We start from the raw sequence: 25,694 nt of genomic DNA, 5'->3' as shown, positions 1-25,694 counted from the left end.
TTCCTTATTATCTGATAAGTCTGGATGTTCTGTTGATGAGCTGTATTGGATGAGTAATAAAATAAAGACATACATAATTCATAAATGCTATATAATTGCTTTCATTTTAGTCAAATCACTTGATATGTTGTTATAGTCAAGATTTGCACGTAATTTGCATTCTATTGGACCTGAATTGTGTTAGTCACTGAAGCAGATGTTTAGGGTTATAGGTGGTTCCATGTCAGTGTTGAGCACCAGATTCTAAGACAGAGGCACTCATGTGCTCATTAGTACAGTATGTGTGTGTGTGTGTGTGTGTGTGTGTGTGTGTATTTGCAGGGCCCTCTGAAGCCTGGCATCCAAGGCAGAAGCCTCTTTTGCCTGGGACTAAGGGTGGGATGCCATTTTATTTAAACCCAAACCTATAAACATCACAAAGCACGTTTTTCAGCCAACTCTATATTTGGACGAGTATCTTTGAGTTTTAGAGTTGTCTTAGGACATGAGTACCATGTAGAGTTTCAGACATTCTTCTTCTACTTTGCATTTTATTCAAATGCAAAACACACTTTCTACACCAAAGCAAGGAAGAATAAAGAAGTGAATAAATCTTACACTGTGCAACCACAACTAAATCCTGTGATTGCATCAAACCGCACACATAAGTCTTTATCTCACCACACATCATCTATCCCTGAGCTGCATTTGCCAAAAAGCTGGAAGTTAGATTCCAACAGCAGAAGAGAGACAATTAGGATCTCCCCTCTAACCCTCCAAACAAACAAACAAAAACAACCAAATAAAAACAAAACAAAACCCGAAAAATAAGCTTATGCATTTGTCTGTACTTAGGCCAACTATATTTTCTTCTACTTTAATATCATTTTCTTCACATGAAGAAAACAATAAAAATAAGTTGTACAACAAACATTGATGCTCTTGACTCTTCAAAGTCTCTTATTTCCTTTCTCCTAAAGGGGACAGATATAAGAACTAGGTTCATACTTGCTCTTCATTACAAAAAAAAAAAAAAAAAGTGCAAAAGGGTATAAAATGAAAGTAAAAATATTTTTCTTTTACTCTATTTTTAACCCCTAGTAACATTTACCAGAATTAACCACTGTTAACACTTTCTTGTGGAATTCTGCTGAATTTTTCTAGGCATGTACAGGATCTAACTTTAAAAAAATTAATGAGTGGTGGGGGGTGTGCCAAGTGGCTTGGTTGGGCATCCGACTCTTGGTTTTGGCTGAGTTTGTGGTTTGAGCCCCACGTAGGGCTCTGTACTGGTGGGGCTGAGCCAGTTTGGGATTCTCTCTCTCCCCAGCCCTCCCTTGCTTGCACATGTGTGCTCTCTCTTTCCAAGGTAAATAAACAGAGGTGCCTGGGTGGCTCAGTCCATTCAGCATCTGACTTCAGCTCAGGTCATGATCTCACAGTTCGTGGGTTCAAGCCCCGCATGGGACTCTGTGCTGACAGCTCAGAGCCTGGAGCCTGCTTTGGATTCTGTGTCTCCCTCTCTCTGTCCCTTCCCCGTTCATGCTCTGACTCTCTCTGTCTCAAAAGTAAATAAAACATTAAAAAGAATTTTTTAAAAAGTAAATAAATAAACATTGAAACAAAAACAAAAACAGCAACAACAAAACTTAATGGGATTATGCCATAAATGCTCATCTGTATTTTACCTTTTTTTTCAACATTACAATTAATCCTGAAGATATTTCCATTTTATCACACATAAAGAGCTTATCTCCTAAAGCTCTTTAAAAACTAAAAGAGGTAATTATCATTAACACCAGATCTAGGGTATATTAGGCTCTCAAAAAATGTTAGTTGCCTTCCTCTCTTTCATATAGAAAAGAATCACACGAATTTGTGATTTGATCATGGAGGATTCTACTGTGTAAATACAGATGTAGGTGTGGAAAGTCACAGAATTACAGAAATTAGAGCAATGGCTCTTACAGATGACTTGATTTACGTGGTAGAGACTGTACCCAAACCAAGTCCTTGCTTTCAGCCAACATAACAGTGATGTAGAATAAGCTCTTTTGTTTGAAAGAGACTAGCTTGTTTTTCTCCTAAACATGCGATGATCCAAGGAAGCCGCCTAAAATGAGGTTAGGCAATCTATCACATGACCCAAAGTCACCCAGCTCAGACTCCCATCTGAAAAGTGGAAATTCTGAAAGACTCATGTTTACATCACAACGATGTAGTGAAGGGACAATACAGCAATGCAAAAAAAAAAGGCTAAGGCTTAAGTTTTGGCAATTCAAGTACTCTGTTATGTAAAAGTCATTTAAAGCACAGAATCATAGAAGTGGAAGGAATCTTAAAGGTCACTGAACCCCTTCATCTTCCAGATAAAGAAACAAACAGGGGCCCAGGGACCAGACTAGGTCTCCCAGATAGAGAGGCACCAGCAGTAAAATCCAGGTCTCCCAAGTCAGTGCTTGGGTTGGACTATGGGCCCCTCTTCCCATAGAATGTTTATTTCCAGTGGCCTGATATTTGCTCATCCTATGCCAAGTTCTCTTCTAAAAATGATTTTATGTCTCTCTTTTCCCTCTACTAATTGAAATTGTAAATCTAATGCAAGGGGATCATGTGTCTTTACTTGAGGAAAATGTTTAGCAGACACCTGAACTATGTAAAGACACTTCCTTTATGAAAAGTGTGGGAAAGTTATGACTGTCCCTCAAATCACTCTGATCCTAGGGTACAAAGATGGAAGAGAAGGTGGGTGTGGAAAGGCAGATATCTCACTGAAACATTCATATTACACACACACACACACACACACACACACACACACACACACACACACACGCACTAAGGACACCAAGCCCACCAAGTATATAGACAAAAACAGACCATGCCCATTCGAGGGTATGAAACAGAGACTGCAGGAGAAGGAATAAGAGAGGCTTATTTGACTCATTCCAAAATACTGGTAGGATCTATGCTTTCAACAAAAAATTTAAACGTACATTATTGTTGACTATAGGTACAATATTACACAGCAGATCCCTATAGCTTATTCATCTTGCTTAACGAACTTTATGTTTGTTGGTTAGTAAATCCCCATTTCCCCTTCTTGCCAATCCCTGACAACCACCATTCCACTCTTTGATTCTATGAACTTGACAATTTTATATACATCATATTAGTGGAATCATGCAGTATTTGTATTTCTGTAACTGACTTATTTCACTTAGCATAATGTTCTCAAGATTCATCCATGTTATCACATATTGCAGAATTACCTTCTTTAAGCTGAGTAGTATTCCCTTGTATGTATATACATTTTCTTTATCCATTCATCTGTTGATAGACAAGTTTTGGCTCTTTCTTTATCTGAGCTATTGTGAATAGTGTTGCAATGAACATAGGAGTGCTAATATTTCTTCCAGATCCTGATTTCAATTCTTTCGGATACTCAGAAGTGGGATTGCTGGGTCATATGGTACTTCTACTGGGAATTTTTTGAGGAACCTCCATAGTTTTCCAAAGCAACTGCACCATTTCACATTCCCACCAAAAGTCTGCAAAGGTCCCAATTTCTCCATAGTCTCATCAACACTTGTCTTTTGTTTTGTGATAATAGCCATTCTGAGAGGTGTGAGGTGATACCTCATTGTGAGTTTCATTTGTTGTTCTCTAATGATTAGTGACATTGAGCATTTTTTCACATACCTATTGGCTATTTTTATGTCTTTGGAGAAATGTCTATTCCAGTCCTTAACATATTTTCTTATCAGATTATTAGGTTGTCGTTGGTCTGTTTTTATTATTGAGCTTTATGAGTTCCTCATATATTGTATTAGGATTCTCCAGAGAAACAGTACCAATAGTATATTTACATGTATATTTATACAAGGAGTAACTTATTATAGGAATTGGCTCACATGGTTATAGAGGCTAAGAAGTCCTACAACCTGCCGTCTGCAATCTGGAGAATGAGTGAAGCCGGTGGTATAATTTGGTATGAGTCCAAGTACCTGAGAACCAGGGGGGCTGATGGTAAGGACTAAAGGCTCAAGGGCCAAGAACCATGAGCTCTGATGTGCAAGGGCAGGAGAAAATGTCACAGCTCAAAAAGAGAGGATTCACTATTCCTCCACATTTTTACTCTGTTCAGGCCCTCCATGGATTGGATGATGCCTGTCCACTTTGGTGAAGGTGGATCTTCTTTACTCAGTCTACTGATTCAAATACTGAGTTCTTCCAGAAACACCTTCACAAACACACCCAGAAATAATGTCTTACCAGATATCTGGGCATCTGGCTGACATATAAATCAACCTTTTCATATATTCTGAAGATTAGCCTCTTATCAGATATGTGGTTTACAAATATTTTCTCCCATTCCATAGGCTGTCTTTTCATTCTGTTGATTGTTTTCTTTGCTGCACAGAAACTTTTAATTTCATGTAGTCCCACTTACTTTTGTTTTTGATGTCAGTGCTTTTAGTGTCAATCATTGCCAAGGCCAATGTGATGAAACTGTTCCCTTCTTTTTTCTTCTAGGTGTTTTACGGTTTGGGGTTTTATTTTTAAGTAATCCATTTTGAGTGGATTTTTGTGTATGGTGTAAGAAAAGGGTCCAATTTCATTCTTTTGCATGTGGATACCCAGTTCTCCCAGCACCAGTTGTTAAAGACACTATCCTTTCCCTGCTGTGTATTCTTGGCACCCTTGTCAAAGACCGATTCTCTGTATATACACGGATTTCTTTCCATGCTGGTGGATTCAGCTTGCCAGTATTTTGTCTATATTCATTAGGAGTCTTGGCATGTAGTTTCCTTTTCTGGTGGTACCTTCATCTGGCTTTGGTATCAGGGTAACGCTGACTTCATAAAGTGAATATTCCTTAATCTTCAGGAAGATTTTTGGAAGAGTTTGAGAAATTCTTCTCAATTAATTCTTTAAACATTATAGACTTCATCAGTGAAACCATCTCATCCCGGACCCTGTAAGTTTTAGTATGTTGTGTTTTCATTTTGTTTGTTCTAAGGTATTCCTAATTTCCTTCTTGATTTCTTCCTTGCCCCGGAAGTTATTCAAGACTGTGTTGTTCAATTTGTACATATTCATGAATTTTCTTCCAGTTTCCTTCTGCTATTGACTTCCAGTTTCATTCCATTATGGTCAGAAAAGATACTTGATATGATTTTAATCTTCTTAATTTGCTAAGACTTGTTTTGTGACCTAATGTGTGATCTACATTGAAGAAGAATCTGCATGCACATGAGCAGGTGTATGCTGCTTTGGGTGGAATATTCTGTATATGTCTGTTAGGTCCATTTGGTCAGTAGTGTTGTTTAAGTCCTCTGTTTCCTTATTGACTTTCTATCTGGATGGTCTATCCATTATTGAAAGTAGGATATCAAAGAATCCTATTTTACTGTATTGTGATTTATTTCTCCCTTCACTTCTGTCAATGTTTGTTTTATATATTTATGTGCTCTGATATTGGGCGCATATATAACTGTTCTTTCTAGTGCTTGATCCTTCAATCATTAATGATGTCCTTCGTCTCATGACATTTTTAAAATTTAAAGTCTATTTTTTCTAATATATGTATAGCTACCCCTTCACTTTTATCATTTACATGGAATATCTTTTTCTTCTCTCTACTTTCAGCCTATGTGTGTCCTTAAATCTGAAGTGAGTTTCTTGTAGACCCAACAGTATACTTTTTTTTTTTTTAAATCCATTCAGCCACTCTATGCCTTTTGATGGGGAATTCAATCCATCTGCATTTAATCACTGATAGGGAAGACTTTATTATTGCCATTTTGTTAGTTGTTTTCTATTACTCTTTTACTTCTTTTGTCTATTTTTCCTCTGTTTTCCTTTATAGGTGGCAATACATATTGCATTGGTATGCCTTAATTCTTTTTTCTTTTTCTTTTGTGTAACTGCTATAGGAATTGTGTGCGTGTGTGTGTGTGTGTGTGTGTGTGTGTGTGTGTGAACCTTGGAGCGTACATAAACTATTTTATAGTTGTAAGTCTATTTCTTTAAGATTTTATTTTTAAGTAATCTCTATACCTAATGTGAGGCTCAAACTTGTGACCTCAAGATCAAGAATTGCATGCTCTTCCAACTGAGCCAGCCAGGTACCCCCGTAACGGTCTGTTTTAAGCTGATAAACTTAAGTTTGGTTATGTATAAAAACTCTATACTTCAACTTCTCCTCCAACACTTTATGTTATTATTGTCACAATTTACATGCATTCATACTGTATACCTTTTAACATATTTTTTAGTCATATTTATTTTTAATACTTTTCTCTTTTAGTTTTTATACTAGAATTAAAATTGACTTACCCACTATTATAATACAGTATCCTGTATTTGTCTATGTATTGACCTTTACCACAGTTTCATGTATTCTTATGCTATTATGTTGTTATTTAGCACCCTTTCATTTCAACATGAAGAATTCTCCTTAGCATGTCTTGTAAGGCAGGTCTAATGGTGATGAACTCTGAGCTTTCATCTGTTTGGGAAAGTCTATTTCTCCATCTTTTATGATGGATAATTTTGCTGAGTACAGTATTCTTGGTTGGATTTTTTTTTCCCTTGCAGCACTTTGAATATGTCATTCCACTTCCTTCAGGTCTGCAGGTTGCTGTTGAAAACTTCACTGATAGTCTTATGGGGGGTTCTCTTGTACACACCAAGCTGCTTTTATCTTGTTGCTTTCAAAATTCTTTGCCTTTGACCTTTGACAATTTGATTGTGTCTCAGTGTGGATTTCTTTGTGGTCACTTAGTTAGTGTGTGGGGGGCTTCTTGGATCTGGATATTCATTTCCTCCCCCTGGTTTGTTCAGACATTATTTCTTTGAATAAGCTTTCTGGTCCTTTCTCCCTCTCTTCCCCTCTGGGACTTTCCTTATACATATATTACTCTGTTTGATGATGCCTCATAAATCCCTTAACTTTTCTTCACTCTCTTTCATTCTTTTTCATTTTGCTCTTTTGACTGAATTACTTCCAATGATTTGTTCTCGAGTTCACACACTCTTTCTTCTGCTTGATTTAGTCTGCTGTTAAACCCTTCTAGTGAATTTTTTAGTTCAGCAATTGTGTTCTTCAGCTCCATGATTTCTGTTTGGTACTTTTTAATATTTTCTACATCTTTGTTGAAATTCCCACTTTGTTCATGCACTTTTCTGTTGATCTCAGTAAGCATCTATGACAGTTATTTTGAAGTCTCTGTCAGGTAAATCCTATAATTCCATTTCATTAGGGTCAGTTTCTAGAAATTAATATTGCTTCCTTGTTTGGAACACCTTTGCCTGATTCTTCATTTTCCTTGTCTGTGTTGGTGTCTGTACATTGGACAAAGCAGGCACCTGCACCTGTGTGCATGGACTGACCTCATACAAGAGAAGACTCCCACTGTCAGCCCTGCCAAAGGTTTGGGGGACTCTGTCAACTCTTTCTCTCTACAGGGAGAAGTAGGAAGCATGGGTTTTGTCTGCTCACTCTGTGCTAAGCCAGGGGTGGTGACACAGTTGCATCTATCAGTCCAAACCGCAGTCTCCTTTCTCCCTGAGGTGGCTAGACAGCACCAGACCCATCAGGGCTCCAAGACTGACATCTGTTCACTCCATGCTTAGAAGGAGGGAAGATCCATAACATCTATCGGCCCAAGCTGCTATTTCCATTCTCTCTCAGGTGGCTAGATTCTGCTAGCCCATTAGAGTTCTAAGACTTAAAAGATAGAAACCAGTCCTCTGGGAGCCCCCTGGGAAATGCTGGGGTGCTGAGTGCATGAACCAATCTCTCCATCCCTAGGAGAAACGGGGAATTAGGGGTTCTCTTCCTGATTATATAGCACTGTGCTGGGAACAGGGACTCTGGCGAAAAAGGATCCTGAATCTCCCTACTGGCTTTGCTGAGTCTGATTTCATATTCACTTAGGGTGCAAGAGCCTTTCAATTAGTTTCTGGATTTTACATAATGTGAATTTGTTCATGAATTGTTGCGCTGAATTGGTGTGTTTGTGAGAGAAGCAGGATCCAGGGCTTCCCATTTTGCCATCTTGCTAACATCACTCCTGAAAATTCTTGTTGTACAGATTTTTCTAAAGTCAAAATAATTTGCCTAAATTTGGAAAAAAATTTTTTGACAAACAAAAAAACCCCTCTTTGGCATCTGTGGTATTTTCTCACTTACAAAACTGATTTCTAAATTTATGACAGTTTTATTTATACAAATACATCATTCAGTATTTCAGAGATCGTGGTTTATAAATCATATCAGATTTGAGAAAAGTATTTTTCTCATTTTAAAAAGAGCCAAAAATTAACAACAGTCATAAAAAAATAAAAGAAACAGTTAGATATATTTTTGTAGCAATGACAAATGTTGATTTGGGAAGAAATATTATTTCACTGAATCGTTACTACACGGTAATTTACTTCAGGTCAGAATAAAAATGTCACCATGGGTTCTACTGAGCTACCACAGCATTTTCTAGTCTTCAATTTCAAGCATTTTAGACTCTCTTAGAGACAACAGAAATTCTACCATAGTAATAACTGACCTGTAAGTGGCAGGAGTGTAGTTTATTACTTTGAAATATAATAAACCTCCCAGAGAAGAGCAGATAATAATACTGCACAAATAGACGTCGACTTTTAAGGTTTCAAATTTTAGGATATCAGAGAGATTTAGTTATTTTTGTGTAAATAAACATATTCTGCTAGACACAAAAGAGATTAATAGCAAAAAATGTTTATCTTTCTAAAGGTTAGTTCAAAAGCCATTTAAAAAATATACTTATAATGCTTGTTCAATAACCAGTGAACTATAGGTTAAATAATGGCAAACACTCAATGAGTTATAAAAATTATACTTGATTTTCCATTAATAATTATTACTCACGGAAAATATATCAGATGAAAGCATAGGGGCTGAATTTTTCAAAACCGGTGACTGTACAGGTGGCACAGCAAATTCTCATTAGTGGTTAGGGGAATATGTGACACAACTGAAAATTCTAGTTAGTTGTCCAAACTTTATAGATTCTAACTAAATACCATCTTAATTATTAATATAAGCTTGGTTATAGGAAATAAGTGCTTATGAAAGACTGCTTGAGGGACACGGTATCCCGAATGCTACCTGTTGAAGGAACAGGGCAATCAGAAAGTTTTCTGTCTAGACTATATTCAGAGCTAGATTAATGGAAGAGCCAGAAAATCCAGCCTAAAGGTACTAAAACATTATTGGAAATGTAATGCATTAGAGAAAAACTGCATTCATCAAAATTCTCTCAGAAATTAAGTAAGGACCCCTGGGTGGCTCAGATGCTGGTTAAGCATCTGACCTTGATTTTGGCTCAGGTCATGATCTCAGGGTGCGTGGGTTTGAGCCCCACATCAGGCTGTGTGCTGTGTGGAGCATGCTTGGGACTATCTCTCTCACCCTCTCTGTCACAAAATAATAAAAATAAACTTAAAAAAAAAAGAAATTAAGACAGGAAAGCATACTCCGATGAGCCATTTGGGGTAGGGCACAAGACCCCAAATGAACATGCCACAAAACTGCCTTTTAATGAGGACAAGTGTAGTTAGAAGAACTTGTTTTGGGGATGCCTAGGTGGCTCAGTCAAGGTTAAGCACCTGACTTTGGCTCAAGTCATGATCTCGTAGTTTGTGGGTTTGAGCCCCATGCTGGGCTCTGTGCTGAGAGCTCAGAGCCTGGAGCCTGCTTCAGACTGTGTCTCCCTCTCTCTCTGTTCCTCCCCCCACTCAGGCTCTGTCTCTCTCTCAAAAATAAATAAGCATTAAAAAAGTTTTTTAAACAAAGATAACTTGTTTTGCTTCAACGGGGCTAGTGTGGGGAAAGAGCTAAATTGTTTAGGATAACAGACTAACCTACCAACCTCCTTCTAGCCTCCCATGAAGTTTAATGGGATGTCAATTAATAATATCCACGGGGGGCCTAGGTGGCTCAGTCAGTTGACCATCGGACTCTTGATTTCGGCTGTCATGATCCCAGGGTCATGGGATAGAGTCCCACACTGGGCTCTGCACTGAGCACAGAGTGTCTTTAAGACTCTCTCTCTCCCTCACTCTGCCCCTCCCTCTCTCTCTATAATAAAAATAAATAAATAATAAATGATAATATCCTGACCAATCACAAGCCCTTGGTCTACCTTGGAGAGCACTATTTAGTCCTTACAGAATTGCCTTTACTTACTAATGCTTTGGGGCCATAAGGTACACTGTAAGAAACAGTCACATGAAACACATGTGGGGATACAATTAAGAGCAAAGGATCCTTTTTATAAGATCCACAATAGGTCTTTCAGGAAACAACCACTTTGTTTTTATCGTAAGGACATTAGGCAACTTGCAAGTGGGTATATTTTCCCTTTTGCTTTGGATGCTAGGAGACTTAAGGGCCAGATTTGTTATCCCGTTCTTGAAACTGCACACGTTCAGAGTATGTGTTCTTCTTCCTCTTACTTCTTAGCTCCTAATTTCTTAACTAACTTTTTCTTTCACCTGTACTCCTTCAATTCTTTATTTCAATCTTCCATATTAGGAATATTTCAGAAAGTTACCTTTATTCCTTTGCGACACTAGTTGGAATCCCTGGTGCCAGCATCTCACGCCTTCCTCTTGGTTTCTTCCCTCATTTTGACAGAGCACCCCCTCAGCTTCCTGAGACAAAGGCAAATGAGAAGGATTTTTTTTTTTTTGAGATCTTGCTTATTTGAAATCATCCTTATTTTACCCTCACCCTTGACACTTTGAGCACAGAAAAGTCTTTTTTTTTTTTTCTGTGCTCTTTGGGGATAAAAAAAAGTAGTATTCTGTTTCATAATGTTCATAATGTAGCTGCTCTAATACCATTGCATTGATCAAATTATTTAACAACTTTAGGAAATCAGAGCAAATAACTGAACCACTGTTTCCTGAACATTAACATATAATATATACAAATTAACACTGCATAAGAGGAAACTTTGGGGTTCTCACTGTATTTTTTTTCAAAATATTTAGATAGCTATTTTTTCCATTGTTTATATAACTTCCTTACTCCTTTCTCTTTTTTAGTACAGATGCCACGAACCAAGCTAGCTTATATGGGATAATATTACTAACTCTGTTTTTGGTGCCATGCTCTGTTTGTTCTTTCATTCATCATTATTTCAGTCGGTATCTCTCCCCTTGTCAATTTCCCCATCTTGTTTCCTTTCTCTTCACCATTGCCACTCTTATTTCTTTTCTCTGAGAAAAATCCAACAAATCAAAATGTGTAATTAACGGAAACACAAGTTGGGAGAGTAATTATTCCTCTTGAGCCCACAGGTCAGATCCAGCCACCTACATCTTCGTTCTAAAACCGAATTCTCTCCTCTGTCTTAAGATAGCAGTGTTCTGTGATTTAAAATACCTTCTTTAAGATTTCAACTCAAAAGAATTAGGCTATGAGCAAGACACTGCCAGGTGCTTTAATCTGAAATCCTCCTGATAGCAGCTCTGATAGGACATGCATTTTACTTTTTTTACTGTGATCTTATAGGTAGGCAAACGGATGCTCATAGAAATTTATTTGCCTGAAGTTTTACAGCTAAATAAATGATAAGGTCGGTATTCAAATGTAGGTCCACATGAAAAGATGCCCAGCATCACTAAGAATCAGGGAAATTCAAATCACACCACAATGAGACACCACCTTATGCCTGTCAGAATAGCTAATATCAAAAGGACAAGAAATAACAAGTGTTGGCAAGGATGTGGAGAAAAGGGAACCCTCATGCACTACTGGTGAGAATGTAAATTGTTTCAACCACTATGGAAAACAGTACGAAGATTCCTCAAAAAAATAAAAACAGAAATACCATAAAATTCAGTAATTCTACTATTTACCCAAAGAAAATGAAACTACTAATTTGAAAAGATATGTGCATCCCTATGTTTATTACAGCATTATTTATAATAGCCAAGTTATGGAAGCAACCTAAATTCTTATTGATAGATGAATGGATAAAGAAGATGTTGTATGTATACATACGCACACACATGTGCACACACACACACAGAAATATTACTCAGGTATAAAAAAGAATGAGATCTTGACATTTGCGATAACATAGATAGAACTAGAGGGTATTATGCTAAATGAAATAAGACAGAGAAAGACAAATACTGTATGATTGCACTTGTATGTGGTATCCAAAAACCAAAATAAATGAACAAGCAAGCAGGCAGAAAAACAAACAAAAAAACCCTAGAAACAGTCTCCTACATAAAGAGAAAAAGACAGGTGGTTGCCAGAGGGGCGGGTGTTGAGGAGAGGAAGGCAAAATAAATGAAGGAAATTAAGAGATGAACATTTCCAGTTATAAAATAAGTAAGTCAAGGGGATGAAAAGTACAGCATAGGGAATGCAGTCAATAACGTTGTTATAACGTTATGTGGTGACAGATGGTAACTACAGTTATGGTGGTGAGCATAGCATAGTGTATAGAATTGTTAACTCACTAGTGAGTTGCAGAGATGAAACTAATGTAACATTGGATGTCAACTATACTTCAATTAAAAAAAGGATGAAAGAGGGGCACCTGGGTGGCTCAGTCGGTTGAGCGTCCCACTTCGGCTCAGGTCATGATCTCACGGTTCATGGGTTTGAGCCCTGTGTCGGATTTTGTGTTAACAGCTCAGAGCCTGGAACCTGCCTCATATTCTGGGTCTCCCCCTCTCTCTCTGACCCTCCCCCACTCATGCTGTCTCTGTCTTTCAAAAATAAACATTAAAAAATTAAAAAGAGGCGCCTGGGTGGCTTAGTTGGTTAAGCATCTGACTTTGGCTCAGGTCATGATCTCACAGTTCGTGGGTTCGAGCCCCCTGTCGGGCTCTCTGCTGACAGCTAGGAGCCTGGACCCTGCTCTGGATTCTGTCTCCCTCTCTCTCTGCCCCTTCCCCACTCACAGTTTGTCTCTCTCTCTCTCTCTCTCTCTCTCAAAACTAAGTAAACATAAAAAAATTCTTTAAAAAAATTTAAAAAAAGGATGAAAGAAATTTAGATCCAACTCTAAAACCTAGGTTTTTAACCGACTTTTAAGTTTTAACCTAGCATTACCAATACTCTCAATGTTTATTTGAGAAAATCCAAGTCATTCTCCAATCCCTCTCTGCTCAGCTTGAAACAACTTAAAAGTTCTTTCCTTCAACATTAGGCTTCTTCTGTATGGAAGAGATGGTAATAAACAATGAAGATGACATAGTCCTTGCCCTTAACTTACTTATTTCAGAAGGACAGGAAGAGTGTTCTATTTTTAATATTCACTGAAAAGACGAAAATACAGGCTAGCAAAAGAAAATGCTTTAAGGACTTAGTTATACCAAGATATTTGAGATGGACATACGGCGAAGAAAGGTAAACATACATCATGAAGATGGAATAAAACAATAAAATCAGAGGCGCCTGGGTGGCTCAGTCGGTTGAACATCCAACTTCAGCTCAGGTCATGATCTCACAGTTCATGGGTTTGAGCCCTGTATTGGGCTCTGTGCTGACATCTCAGAGCCCAGAGCCTGGAGCCTGCTTCGGATTCTGTGTCTCCCTCTCTCTCTGCCCCTCCCCTGCTCACACTCTGTCTCTCTCTCTCAAAAATAAACATTAAAAAAAATTTTTTAAATCAATCTTTCACTTCGTTTTAACACTTCTACCCAATAACTTTTGAGTAATATATTCAAAAACTTAGGTTTGTTTCAATTACATTTGCTTTCCCACTAAAGTTATAATCTAGTTTACAACAACAATGGCCCAAGGCTAGTGTATCAGGCATGTTTTTAAATGTCTTATTTCATTAATTTTATTTAAAATTTCATTGTCAGGATAAGAGATTAACTAAAAGGGGCACAAGTGAACTTTCTGGGGTGGTAGTAATGTTCTCTCTTGATTGTGGAAATACTTATATGGCTGTGTGTGTCAGAATTCATAGAATTTTACACCTAAAAGAATGAATTTTACTGCATGTAAATTACCTCAGCAAACCTGATTTTAAAAAAACAAGCATGAAACCTTAACTACCCAGCTAAAAATAAAATAAAATTTAAAATATAGTTTACAATTTAGGTATAAAACAAATCTTATTTACAGGAGTGAAGCCAATCTAGTAATTTTTGTATTTATTTATAACACTAATAATCTAATTGGGTATTAATCAATATGATAATATCAACATTTAAAATAGGATATAAGAAAAACGTTACGAGATTTTTTTTAAAGATTTGGATTGTGAAACCTTTATCATAACCATAAGGTCACTAAGACAATACATATTTTTAAAATCTCAAAATAATCTAAGTCTGTTAAAAATTTCAATGATTTAAACTTCCAGAATATCACCATAAATGCTGCTTACCGAATATGCTAGAAATTCTACATTTAATAGATTCTTTGTTAAGCACAAAGAATCACCAGCTAGCTTTATTACTTGATAGATTCTACTGTGTCCTAAAACTAATTGTAGCTCAGCTTCTAAAAAAATGCAAAGGCAAAGACAGGATTGTTTTCAACAAACCTGGGTTTAGAAAGACAACAACACTATTAAAAACACAGGATGGGGTAACTAAGTGATGTCTCCTCTTTATTAAGGTTTCAATAGATGAAAATGCACCCAAGAAACCATTTACAAAAGACCCAGCCTCATAATTGTTTTACAGACCAAAGTCACTTGCCTATCTTTGGAACGTAGCTTGTAAAAACAGTACCAAATTACAAATCAAACTTCTCAACTTAGATTTTTAGGATCCCTACTTTAATACTCTGTTTTTATTCTATCAGATAATCCAAGTCAGTTTAAATTAAGAGGACTAACGTTAATTCCCAGCCCTGCAAACCCTGGAATAAACGTACTGTGTAACAGAAGTTTTTCATTTTGATTCAATGCATATAATTGTGGCAGATGTCATCTATCAACCAAAAAATATGCACTTGACTTTTTTCTAATATGGAAGGCAAGTGTCTTTTAATTTGCGGCTGTAATAAAAATGCCCTTTATGTGAGTTGTGCTTGGTAAATTAACTTCTAGAAGAACGGAACAATATCTTCAGTGATAACTTAGTATCTGTAACATCTGTTAACAACTGTCCTCTCCCAATACCACCTCAACATTTTTGGTTTTAAAAGCTAGACAGCCTCAACCATATCTTTTGACTATCAATAAAATCTGATTTTTTCCATCTCTAGTGTTCTCTAATGTTTTTAACTTTAATAATATGTAACAAAAAAAAACGAATAAAAATTCAAAGTATTACTTCGCTGGGAATGGCCACGTTCTGGATATTAAAGGACAACTAATTTGCTAAGAACAAATGCTCTGAGGCTGTTCGTGAAAAAATGAAGAATGAGTGGTTATTAGGACATCTATGATATCTATAGAAGGTGCCCTAGGATGTAACAGAATAGCGCCAACTAGGTAAAAAAAAAGAAAAAAAATTAAGATGACAGTGACAATGATAGCAGGAATGAGTCAAGAGTAAGCAATAGCAAGTTTGGTCAGTAGAGAGAAGGGAAGGTCATGGGCTCACTGGCTTGGTGCCCTTCAAAGAGGACATGAAGGGAACCGAACAAGGAATCAGGTAGGATGTGCTTGTGTGGAGGGAATCAGTTCAAAGTGTTAAGTGAATACAAAATTAGAAAGCTTGGAATATAATTAGAAAGCTGGAATGGCTTTCTTGTATGTTGTATGTGCTATTGGGGAAGGGGATCCTGAGCTTGGTTACTGGCATTTAAACACCTGCCCTAATCAAGTGTATTCATCATGTGTGAGTGGAATGAACTGTGACAGACATTCCTTCCAGATGAGGAGGGGAAGGCAGGCCCAGGGTTAAAGCTACTTTGTGAATCTTAGAGTAGGAGGAAGACATTGTGACTAACATTAAGAGCATGAGCTTTGGAAATCAAATAGATCTGGATGATGGTTAACAAATTTATTAAATTGGGCCACAGGGTGGTCAGATGTTTGGTCGAACATTATTCTGGGTGCTTCTGCGAGAGTGTTTTTGGATGAGATTAATATTTACATTGGTAGACTAAGTAAAGTAGTTGCCCTCCATAACATTGGTGGGCCTCATACAGTCAGTTGAAGGCCTGAGAAAAACAAAAAGGCTGACCCTCTCCCCAGTAAGAGGGAATTCTTCCTTCCTGAAGGCGTTGGAACATCAGCTTTTTCCTGCCTTTGACCTGGAATGGAACCATTATCACTGGCTCTGCTGGGTTTCCATCTTGCCAAGTCACCCTGCAGATCTTTGGACTTGCCAACCTTTGTACTTATGTGAGCCAATTCTTTATAATAAATCTCTGAGATTACACACACACACACACACACACACACACAGTTTAACTGAAATAATTCCATAAAGCATCGAGCACAGGGCACATAGTGCTCAACAAATGGAAGTTATTTCTATTATTATGATTATGATTACGATTATTATTATAGAAAGTTCTATTTTGAGAAAAAAATCCAGGTCAAACAGTGCCTAAAAGTGGTGAGGAGGGTGGTGTGAAAAGAAGTAGGAATTGTCAAAACTGAATGTAGCCAATAGCAAAGTGTCCCTTGGTCTTTTCTTCTAGCTTTCTTTCTTCTGTTTTCATGAAAGTTACTTTCTGCCTTTCATCACACTTGTGTAACTCCTTGTGTGGGAAAATTTAGCTGAACCACGTTCTAAAACCCTAATTAAAACCTTGTTAAAAATCTTCCACATACACATTACTCTTTCTTGACTTAATTAAACAATGGATATTAAAATGTAGCCCTTCTGGGGAGCCTGGGTAGCTCAGCTGGTTAAGTGGCAGACTTCGGCCCAGGTCATGATCTGTCAGGGTAGGCATGAAGTTATCATTGCACAGAAATAAATCTATTTCAATGTAAGACACTCCCATTTAGCAACCAGTCTTAACTATCCACAGAAGAAGAGAGATTCTGAAATTCCTAATTTTTTTTTAAAATGAAGACTAGTCAACTCCCCTGTGACAAGGACCTAACTAATGTCAAGTGTGTGGATTACAGTTATGGCCCGAGAGCAGGACAAAGTTCTACAATCCCCAATCTAAAGGTACACCCATCACTTAGATCCCAACATAATTTAGGGTTTGTTTTATTTTCTTTGGCTCCCTTCTCATGGGTGATGGGAGTGGTGGGAGTGGGGGGGGGGGTTGAGTTAGGGTGGGCTTAGAAAAGAAGTTAACTGTGTTCCTACAGCAACTATATATGTCTGCAGCTCAATCCCCTCAACTATAAAAAAACAAAAAAACAAAAAAACAACTCCCTTCGCAAAATGTGCAATCTACTTTGGGAAACCCACATTTATTCAATGAAACAAAATACTCCGAAAATACGTTAACAGTGCTCTAGATGCCAAAGATACAAAGGCACCAGCCCGTAGACCCAAGAGCTTAGTCTAGTGGGAGAAACAAACACTTAAGCAAACAATGACAGTATAGCGAACAATAAGTAACAGATGTAGTAGCTCAAAGAGAGCAGGTACATCTTGGGGGCAGGGAAGACTTTACAGAAATGAGAACAGGCCGCCTACAGGATGCAGGTGGCCTGTTCCAAGGGTAAGTCTTTTTAAAAGCAAAAACTCAACTTCCGGACTGAAAATCTTAATTTCTGAATGTGAGAACTTTTATGTTAAGGTCCCTACACATTACATATATAAAGAACAATAGCCTGCACAAAGGGAAATTAGCTCAGTTTGAGAACGTGATTCATCATCATTCACACCTGCTCCCCTTAAGTCCCTCCCCAAACAGGCATTACATTAAGGAAAATGTTGTAGCAACTGTACAATATTAGGAAAAAGAGTCTTCTGCGGCTATATGAATAATACAAAACAGTAAGCCTACTTCTAGATGGATCTGTTAGATCCCACACTGTCCGCCCTTTTCCAGCTGTGTTAAGATGGACACGGAAGGGGAATAAAGCCCTCAACACTTGCAGTTTCCATACGTATATCTGAAAATCTCCACCTTTACACGTTTGAAGTTAGGGGTTTCTGTCATTCATTCAGGTCATCATCAACAAAGTTACCTTGATTCCACAATTTCTAAGACAAGAACATACGAAAAACTCAAGGTAATGGCCTTCGAAAACTTGAAATAATAAATTTTTAACGGCCCACCCGTTAGAAAACGTTCCATTTATCACATGACTTTCTCAGTTGGCCATTATATTTAACACTTCTGTAGTATCTGACACTCCATCTAACAAGGTCAAAAGCTTCATGAACATTGTTTAAGAAGCTGCCTACGAAGACAAACCCTGTGAAACCCGAGGATGCACACCAACAACGGAATGCAGGTCACTGTGACGTGGCCCACCGCTCTGCAAAGTCAAAATCGCAGTTCACTTTACGCTGACAGAGCATCTTTCCACGACTTTTCCCTCCCCACCGCGAGAACGGGGGGAGTGTCGGTTTCCCAAGGTGTCTGGGGCTACTTTCTTTAAAACGAGGATTTAATGTTTCCTGAAGGTCACCTTGGTACGCCCCTGGCTCATGCCCCCCGGCTCCTCTGGACGGGAGCCTGCGGTTTTGTGGCATCAGCTCTGGCTCCTCATCCGGTGACCTTCAGGCCCCTGTGGCTGGGCTGACCCTAGAACGGCCACAGTCCCTCCCACCGCCACGCCGAATTCGGAAGGGGGTGTCCCGGGAAGCCCCCCCCAACAAGCGCTGATGGTGACGCCGGCCATGCCCGGGGGGGGGGGGGGGGGGGGGGGGGCCGAGTTCGGAAACGCTGATCGATGGCCCCACATGGCCACTGAGAACTGGGCCCCGACGGCTCGGGCCCCGCGCCTGTTCGGACCTCAGCCCACACCGCACCCTGGGAGAACTTTCCAGAACCCTGGACTCTCCGGGAAGTCCCGAGTCGCCGAACAGGCGGAAACGGGGGCTCGTTTACTGAGCGCCTGCTCGGAGGCTGGGCGAGCGCGGGGCCGGGCTTGCACGCGGGAGACCCTCGGAGCGCTGCGCCGCGGGGGCGCCCGCGCTCCACCCTCCGGCCGGACCCTCGGCTTCCAGGAGGCCCTGCGGCGGGGCGAGCAGGGACGGAGAGAGCCGCGCCCCCAGCCCACCTACTCCCCTCGGCCGCTTTTACCTCGCCCGACCCCACCGAAACCGCCGAGCTAAACTTAGAAACCGGCGCGGCGCGCGCTCACGTGCGCTCCGCCGCGGGCGGGGGGCGCGGCCCGGGTGAGTCACGGCCCCGCCCCCACTCGCCGAGGACGCGGTGACGTCAGCCGTTTCCCCGAAGGGTGACGTCAGCGCGCCTCGCGGAGGCCGCGAGGCTCCCGTAGAACGTTCACTGAGTTTCGATGCCTTAAAGGGACCAGGCGTCGGATCGTGAAGATCAGGGGCGATGACTCCACTCACCCAACCGTGGGGTCAGAGCCCATCTTCTAGCCCTTTGTACTGAGAAGTGTTGGCTGTTGAGATGGTGATGAAAAAAAGGAGTGCAACTGAGCCTCATTAAAGCTGCTGGAAGCCCCAGAACCTCCTCCTGGAAGCCCTCCTTGATTAGTCAGAATCTGATCTTGACCCAAAGGTCAGGGAGTTTTCCGTGGCCCTCGACTCCCAACCCCTTCACTTACAATCCCTCCTCATAGTCTTCTATGCCTGCTGGCAGAGAAAAGCTGTGGTTTGGGTGTTTATTTAATAATCCATCAGTTGGGCCAGGTTGGCCCATTTATCACTGTTTTCGACTGCGTCCAAACCTTTGTTGGTCACGTGGCCTGTAACATGTTGTTTACCTCTGGGTGTGAAATTGGTGGACCGATCTCCAAACCGTCCCCCGACGCTACTGTTGCCGTGGAAGCTTCTGGGACAAGAACCCTGTACAGCACTTGGTCATTCAACAGTATCACAGCCTCCCAGGGAGGTTTGCTATGCTGAGGTTTCCCATGAGGCAGGTATTTTCATTATCCTCCTTGGCCCCCTCCTTCAATCCTCATACCTCCTCTCCGAGGTAGGGGCTATTGTCCCCATTCTGACATTGAGGAGGAAGAAAGTGGAGGCAGGGCAAGAGTCAGTATGTTTCACAGCTGAAGAATGGCAAGCTGGAAACCACTCCCAGGTCGGTTGGACCCCCAAGTCCATGTTTTTGGTGATAAAGGTGAGGCGTGAAATACGTCTTATTTTGTATGTTGAGTCCCCCAGAACCACTTTCCACTCATAACGCAAGCCCAGCGCCTCTGAACGAGTAACCCGTTGCATGCCAGAAGATCCCCAGAGAAGGCCAGGGCCCAAGGCTAAGGCAGTGAGGAGGCACTCACTCCCAGGTGCTCATCCTGCCCTTGCAGGACCCCGAGGGCGAGTGCCCCCTTGAGGGTTGCCCCCAAAGCACCTCACTCACCGCACTCTAGTCCCAGCCCTACCAGGCCTACCCTTGACTCTGTGAGTCCTCTCCTGAAACTAGACAGCCCATCCCGCTTAATCAAAGCGTCCTCACCTGGCACACCCAGTGCAGAAGAAACACCTCGTTTCTCCTCCCACGATCCCCTCCCTAGAAAGCAACAGAAAATTTCCTACGAGAACGAAACGTTGTGCCCAAAACCAATTAGAGACGGCAGCTCCTCAAAGTTTGGAGCAAAACGATGGTGCCTGTGTCCTGGAGATAGAGGCAAGTGGGTGAGCTGCTGTCGCTGTTATCTCCTGACAATCACTGCTGGTCCTTGGTGAGTCCCTACTCACACCCACATCTTCAGAGTTCACGCACCAGGTCTAGCAGAAGCACCTTCCTCCCTGCTGCTCACTCTCCGAGCTGACCCCTCTTCCCTGGCACCCAGTCTCCAGCCACCACAAAGCTCTTCTCTGTGTGTCCCCTCCTCCTGTCCTCCGTATCATCCTGCTGGAGTCCCTGTCCACTGCTCTCTTTCTGTTTTGCCAGGTTTTCTGGAGCCTGTGACCAAACACCTTGTGTGTGCTTTCACCGCAGCCTCAGCAGGAGATGGAGGAAACCATGGGCAGCCTTAGCTAGAGGGGGGTAGGGGTTTATGGAGGCAGTGGCTTCTTCCTCTGTGGGGCTGGACACACAGACATGGAAGCTTAGAGTGGTAGGGGACCTTCAGGCCAACCAGTTCAGCCCTTGTTCTAGAACTAAGGGAACTAAGGTCCAGGTGAGGTGACCTACTCGGGCTTGCATGGCCTGTCAGGTAGAGGGTCCTAGTCAGCTGACCTGTCTGTACCTACTGCTCTTCCTGTGGCTCACAGCTCTGTTACAAGTCTCCATTGGGACGATGGGTGTTAAGCTGCATGATAAACTGTGACACGTCACATATGTGATGGAAGGGAATACAAATGAAGTAAATATAGAGATGAAATCAGAGGGGAGAATTGGAGAACACAGTTCCTGAGGATCCCTGGCTATTCCCTCCTTCCTTTCCTTGTCTCCCTCATCCAACCTCAAGATAGACGAGGGGGGTTATTCTTCCTCAGACCTAGGCACCATTTCCCAATGGAATGACCTGATGAGTTGGATTGCCATTTTTAAACGTTTAGTAATCAGGTTCTTGTGTTTCATTTCAGGTTTTGATTTTTTATCTCCCAGCCTTCACTTCCCATCATTTTCCTATCCCATAAGCCCCATTAAAATGTCATTAGAAACCATAAATGTAACTGGCCACTAATGTGAAAGGATTGTCATCTCCAGCAAACAGCTCCAGCAAAGAAAGGAGCAGGAATCCTGGGTCTGTTCCCACCCGTGCTGGTGACTCACTGGATGACACACAGTAAAGTTTTCCTTTTGTTGGGGGCAAGATGTGGGACATTACACACGGCTGCTTCCCTGACAGGGTGGAAGGGGTCGGCGAGAAGCCATGCAGCCGGCTCCCAGCATCATGGAAGCTCAGTGGTCCCTGGGTGAATCCAGATCCATGGTAACTGCTTAGCAATGGCCCGCCGGGTCAGCCCAGAACTGTGTCGCACTTGAGCGCCTGCCTGTGATGGAGCCGCTAAAAAGGCTTGGGATGGATTATGGCACTTAGCCTTCATGACATCATTCTCACTGGTTAGGAATGCACTCTGGTTCTTCCTAACTCCACTTTAATAACTTGTTAGAGATCTGCCCTCCAGGAATTTATCCGAAATTTTCTTATATTTCAACCTGTACACCTTTGTCAGGCGACATGTAGGTTTACTATTTATGTAAAAGCACTTAGGTCCTAAAAACCAGAAAGCGCTGTATAAGAGGCTTTTTAAAAAAATAACAGTAAAAATAATTTAATAATTACAATACAATTTTACATGTAATAAATATGACATTATAATTTGAGATAATAATTAACTCACATGGCCTCACAGTCCTATTTTCAGTCACTCGCTATGTGTTTGTCTTTATCTCCTTGTACACACCCCCCCCAACAAATAGTATTTCCTAATGGAATGGGAAGTGCCGTGGTGGGTGTAACTCTGTATGCAAACTTATGTAAATACATTCAGTGTCCTCTGTGGATTGGCCATCTAGGGCCAACAGATAGTAGGTGCTCAATAAATATTTGTTGGGTGGATGGATGAACGGGTGGAATAAAAAAAGAGAAACCCCTGTGGTAACTGGTGGGACATACCAACAATGACCATGTTGGGGACCGGGGGGCAAACATGAGTGTAAGTGGCATGGAGGGAAAAGGGGATGTTCTGATTTTCTGGCACGTGTGCATGTGAGAGATCTCCTCAGATCGACCCTAGAGTGTGTCCTAGAGGGATAGCTGGTTTCCAGGTTGCTGAAATGATTCATAGACCAGGGATGCCCAAGACTCACCCCTCCAGCCCCCACCCCCTGCCCCAGTCAGGGGCTGTGTAGGTGGCAAGACTGAGGAGGCAGGGATGGGGTCCAGAAGAAGAAGACCAGTGAACCACACTGGAATAAAGATTTCAAAGCCAGGTGATTCAGTAGGTGAAGGAACAAATAAACTGTGGTACATCGAGACAATGGAATATTCTTCAGTGCTTAAAAAAAAAAAAAAGAAAAAAGAGCCATCAAGCTACAAAAAGTCATGGCGGGGTCAGCTTTTGTCCACCAACCATATCTCCAGGATAAATTGGATGGAACCAGCCAGGAAGACCTGACAAGAGAAAACCTCCTCTAAATAGGATGCTCCACAGTTTCCTCAGGAAGAAACCGATCAGAAAAGGCTACGTACTGTATGATTCCAACTATATGACATTCTGGAAAAGGTAAAACTATGGAGACAGTATAAAGATCCATGGTGATCAGGGAATCGGGGGGAGGGCTGAATAGGCGAGCACAGAGGTTTTTTAGCAGTGAGAATACCTGATATTATAATGATGGATCCATGTCATTATACATTTGTCCACACCCATAGGGTTCTCGGCACCAAGAGGGAACCATATTGTAAACTATGGACTTTGGGTAATGACACGTCAATGCACGTTTATCAACTATAACAATGTACAACCCTGGTGAGGGATGTTGACAGTGGGGGAGGCTGTACACATGGCTGCTTTCCAAAATGAAGTCTATTTAAAAAAATTCAGGTGAGGTGATTACATCTTTCCATATGCAGAGTTTGGTGCATTGTGGAGTCGGAGACTTGGGCTGGAATCTGAGCCCCACCATGACCACCAGCTCTGTAACTTTAGGAAAGTTACTTAACTCCTCTGATCTCGGTTTCTCTGAATCCACAGGACGGTACTGTCTTCCTCAGAGCATTCTGAGTATCGCGTTAAAAAACTATATGTAAAGTTTCTAACCCAGCACCTGGGATATATGCCAGGGTGATTATATACAGGATGCCCCCTCACCTCCTCCCTAATAGCTGTGATTATTAAACATTCCAGCGGCTACTAATTTCAAAATCAGGCCAGTGGAAGAAAGCTGCCTTGGTCGAAAGTGACCTTCTGCCAGGAAGGGAATCAACATGTGGGGGTGGGCGTGTGTGTTCTCACATGCTCAGTCAGAGACGCTGGCTGCAGGTCAGCCATGAACTTGAGCCCCGGGAGGCACTATCAAGCCCCTCACTCAGCTTTCTCCTGTGAAAAGGTCAGGGTGATGGAAGGCGGTCATATTTAGATGATGGCTCGCAGGGAAGCCTCGGTGGGTTAGTCACCTATGATATGACATCATATTGCCACTCAATATAGTAACAGCTGTTGATTGCTTTGGGGGACAGGGGCGGGGTTAGCTTTTGTCCCTCAACCATACCTCCAGGATAAATTGGATAGAACCAGCTGGGAAGACATGACAAGGGGAAACCCTCCTCTAAATAGGATGCACCACAGTTTCCTCAGGATTTTTGGCACTTCACCCCAAAATGTGAGTCTTGACTTTTCTTTGTCTCTGGGGCCAAGCGGGGAAAATGTCATGGGACAAAGGCGTGTGGTCAGGAAGCCCTTAGCTGGGAGAGCACCCACCATGGCCGGGGCACGGTGCCACCCTGTGGAAGGGTGGGAAAACCGGAAGTTCTATGAGCCAGGTACATGATGTCTAGTGGCACCCCAAGAAGGCGTCCCAGGGAGGGGGGTTGAAAAGGCCTGGAGTTAGGGGCTGCAGAGTCTCTAGGTTGGATTAGGGGTTTTTTCCTCTCACAGGGTACATGACAACGGTGGGGCCCGGGTCAGCACACCCCGCCCCCCAATTGAGCAATGATGTCCTCCCAGCCTTTGAAATGAGCCTGGAGGAAGCCATAGTTTGAAGATACCACTGATCGGTGCTGTAGTTAATCTGGGATATTGATTAGCCATATCATCATGGAAAGCTGCAGGACAGGGTTAACCCCTTCCTTCCTGGGTATTCTCCTCCTCGACATCTCTAGCTCTCGTGAGGTCTCGTGCTTTGGGGATAGAATGCTTTGTGTCCAGTGTGTCAGCTGCATAGCTTAACTGGGGAGAGCAGGCTCTTTCTGTGTCTAAACTGGAATAAGTCCAGAATGAGGAAGTAAGGAGGTGAGAGAGGAAAAGCTCTTGGGCCGGGGTTAGGAGACCCTGTTTGGCAGTGGGTTCTGCCACTTTTTGAGCTGGGTGGCTTTGGGAAAATCATTGCTTCTCTCTAGATTTTGGTTACTTGTCTCGTCTGTAAAAATATGTGCTCTTGGGGTCCTTCCAACCCTAACTGACACACTCTTCATCCTCAAAGTGTGGATTTGCTGTTCTGTTGTTGGCAGAGTAGAGCGTCTGACTCTGCCATTCACTGTGTGACCTTGCACAAGGACACCCCTTCTCTGAACCTCAGTTTTCCCATCTATGAAATATGGGTTATTATGAGACATGGGTGCAGTAATAAACCTGGAAGCCTTTTTGGACGATGCTCTGAATTCAGCAGGGCAAGGGGGGTAGGGTGTAAGGCTGGTTGAGAAGGGCACAGCTGAAGTTCCTGGCAAGCTGGACCAAGGCTAGGAGCCTGAGGAGGTAGGGGTTGTGGTCAGCCATGAAAACTTCCAACCCTGTCCTGCGCAGTTCCTCTTCATTTCCCAGCAGCTAGAGGAGGGGAAACCATTGAGAGGTTGTAAGTGATGCTGAAAACGACCCAAGAAAGTGGCTGCAAATTCTTGTCTAAGGAGTCGTGCTGCCCAAGTGGGCACAGAGCCAAAGCGAGGGTCGTGGGGAGCCCAGCAAGGGTCTGGAAGCCCCACGCAAAGGAGCAGCCTCCCATTTCCTACGCATGTGTGAGGGTAATAGTCCTGCACCTCCCAGCTCAGCATCACCTCCCG

General features: G+C 41.7%; 2 protein-coding genes across 2 annotated transcripts in view; one reads left to right on the top strand and one right to left on the bottom strand.

The window, feature by feature from the left end:
* The window catches only part of PACC1 (proton activated chloride channel 1), a 168,448-nt gene extending 149,137 nt beyond the window's left edge, over positions 1-19,311 (bottom strand). Inside the window, exons 1-2 of the mRNA XM_058700205.1 lie at positions 19,130-19,311; positions 10,578-10,677 (exon numbers count right to left, since the gene is read on the bottom strand). The gene's annotated coding sequence lies outside the window, so the exon portion shown is untranslated. The remainder of the gene's footprint in view (positions 1-10,577; positions 10,678-19,129) is intronic.
* Positions 19,312-24,213: 4,902 nt separating this feature from the next.
* Positions 24,214-25,694, top strand: part of ATF3 (activating transcription factor 3) — a 58,621-nt gene continuing 57,140 nt past the window's right edge. Inside the window, exon 1 of the mRNA XM_058700128.1 lies at positions 24,214-24,301. The gene's annotated coding sequence lies outside the window, so the exon portion shown is untranslated. The remainder of the gene's footprint in view (positions 24,302-25,694) is intronic.

Source organism: Neofelis nebulosa, chromosome 15, assembly GCF_028018385.1.
Source record: "Neofelis nebulosa isolate mNeoNeb1 chromosome 15, mNeoNeb1.pri, whole genome shotgun sequence".
Taxonomy (NCBI): Eukaryota; Metazoa; Chordata; class Mammalia; order Carnivora; family Felidae; genus Neofelis; species Neofelis nebulosa.
This window is presented reverse-complemented; position numbering and strand designations above follow the sequence as displayed.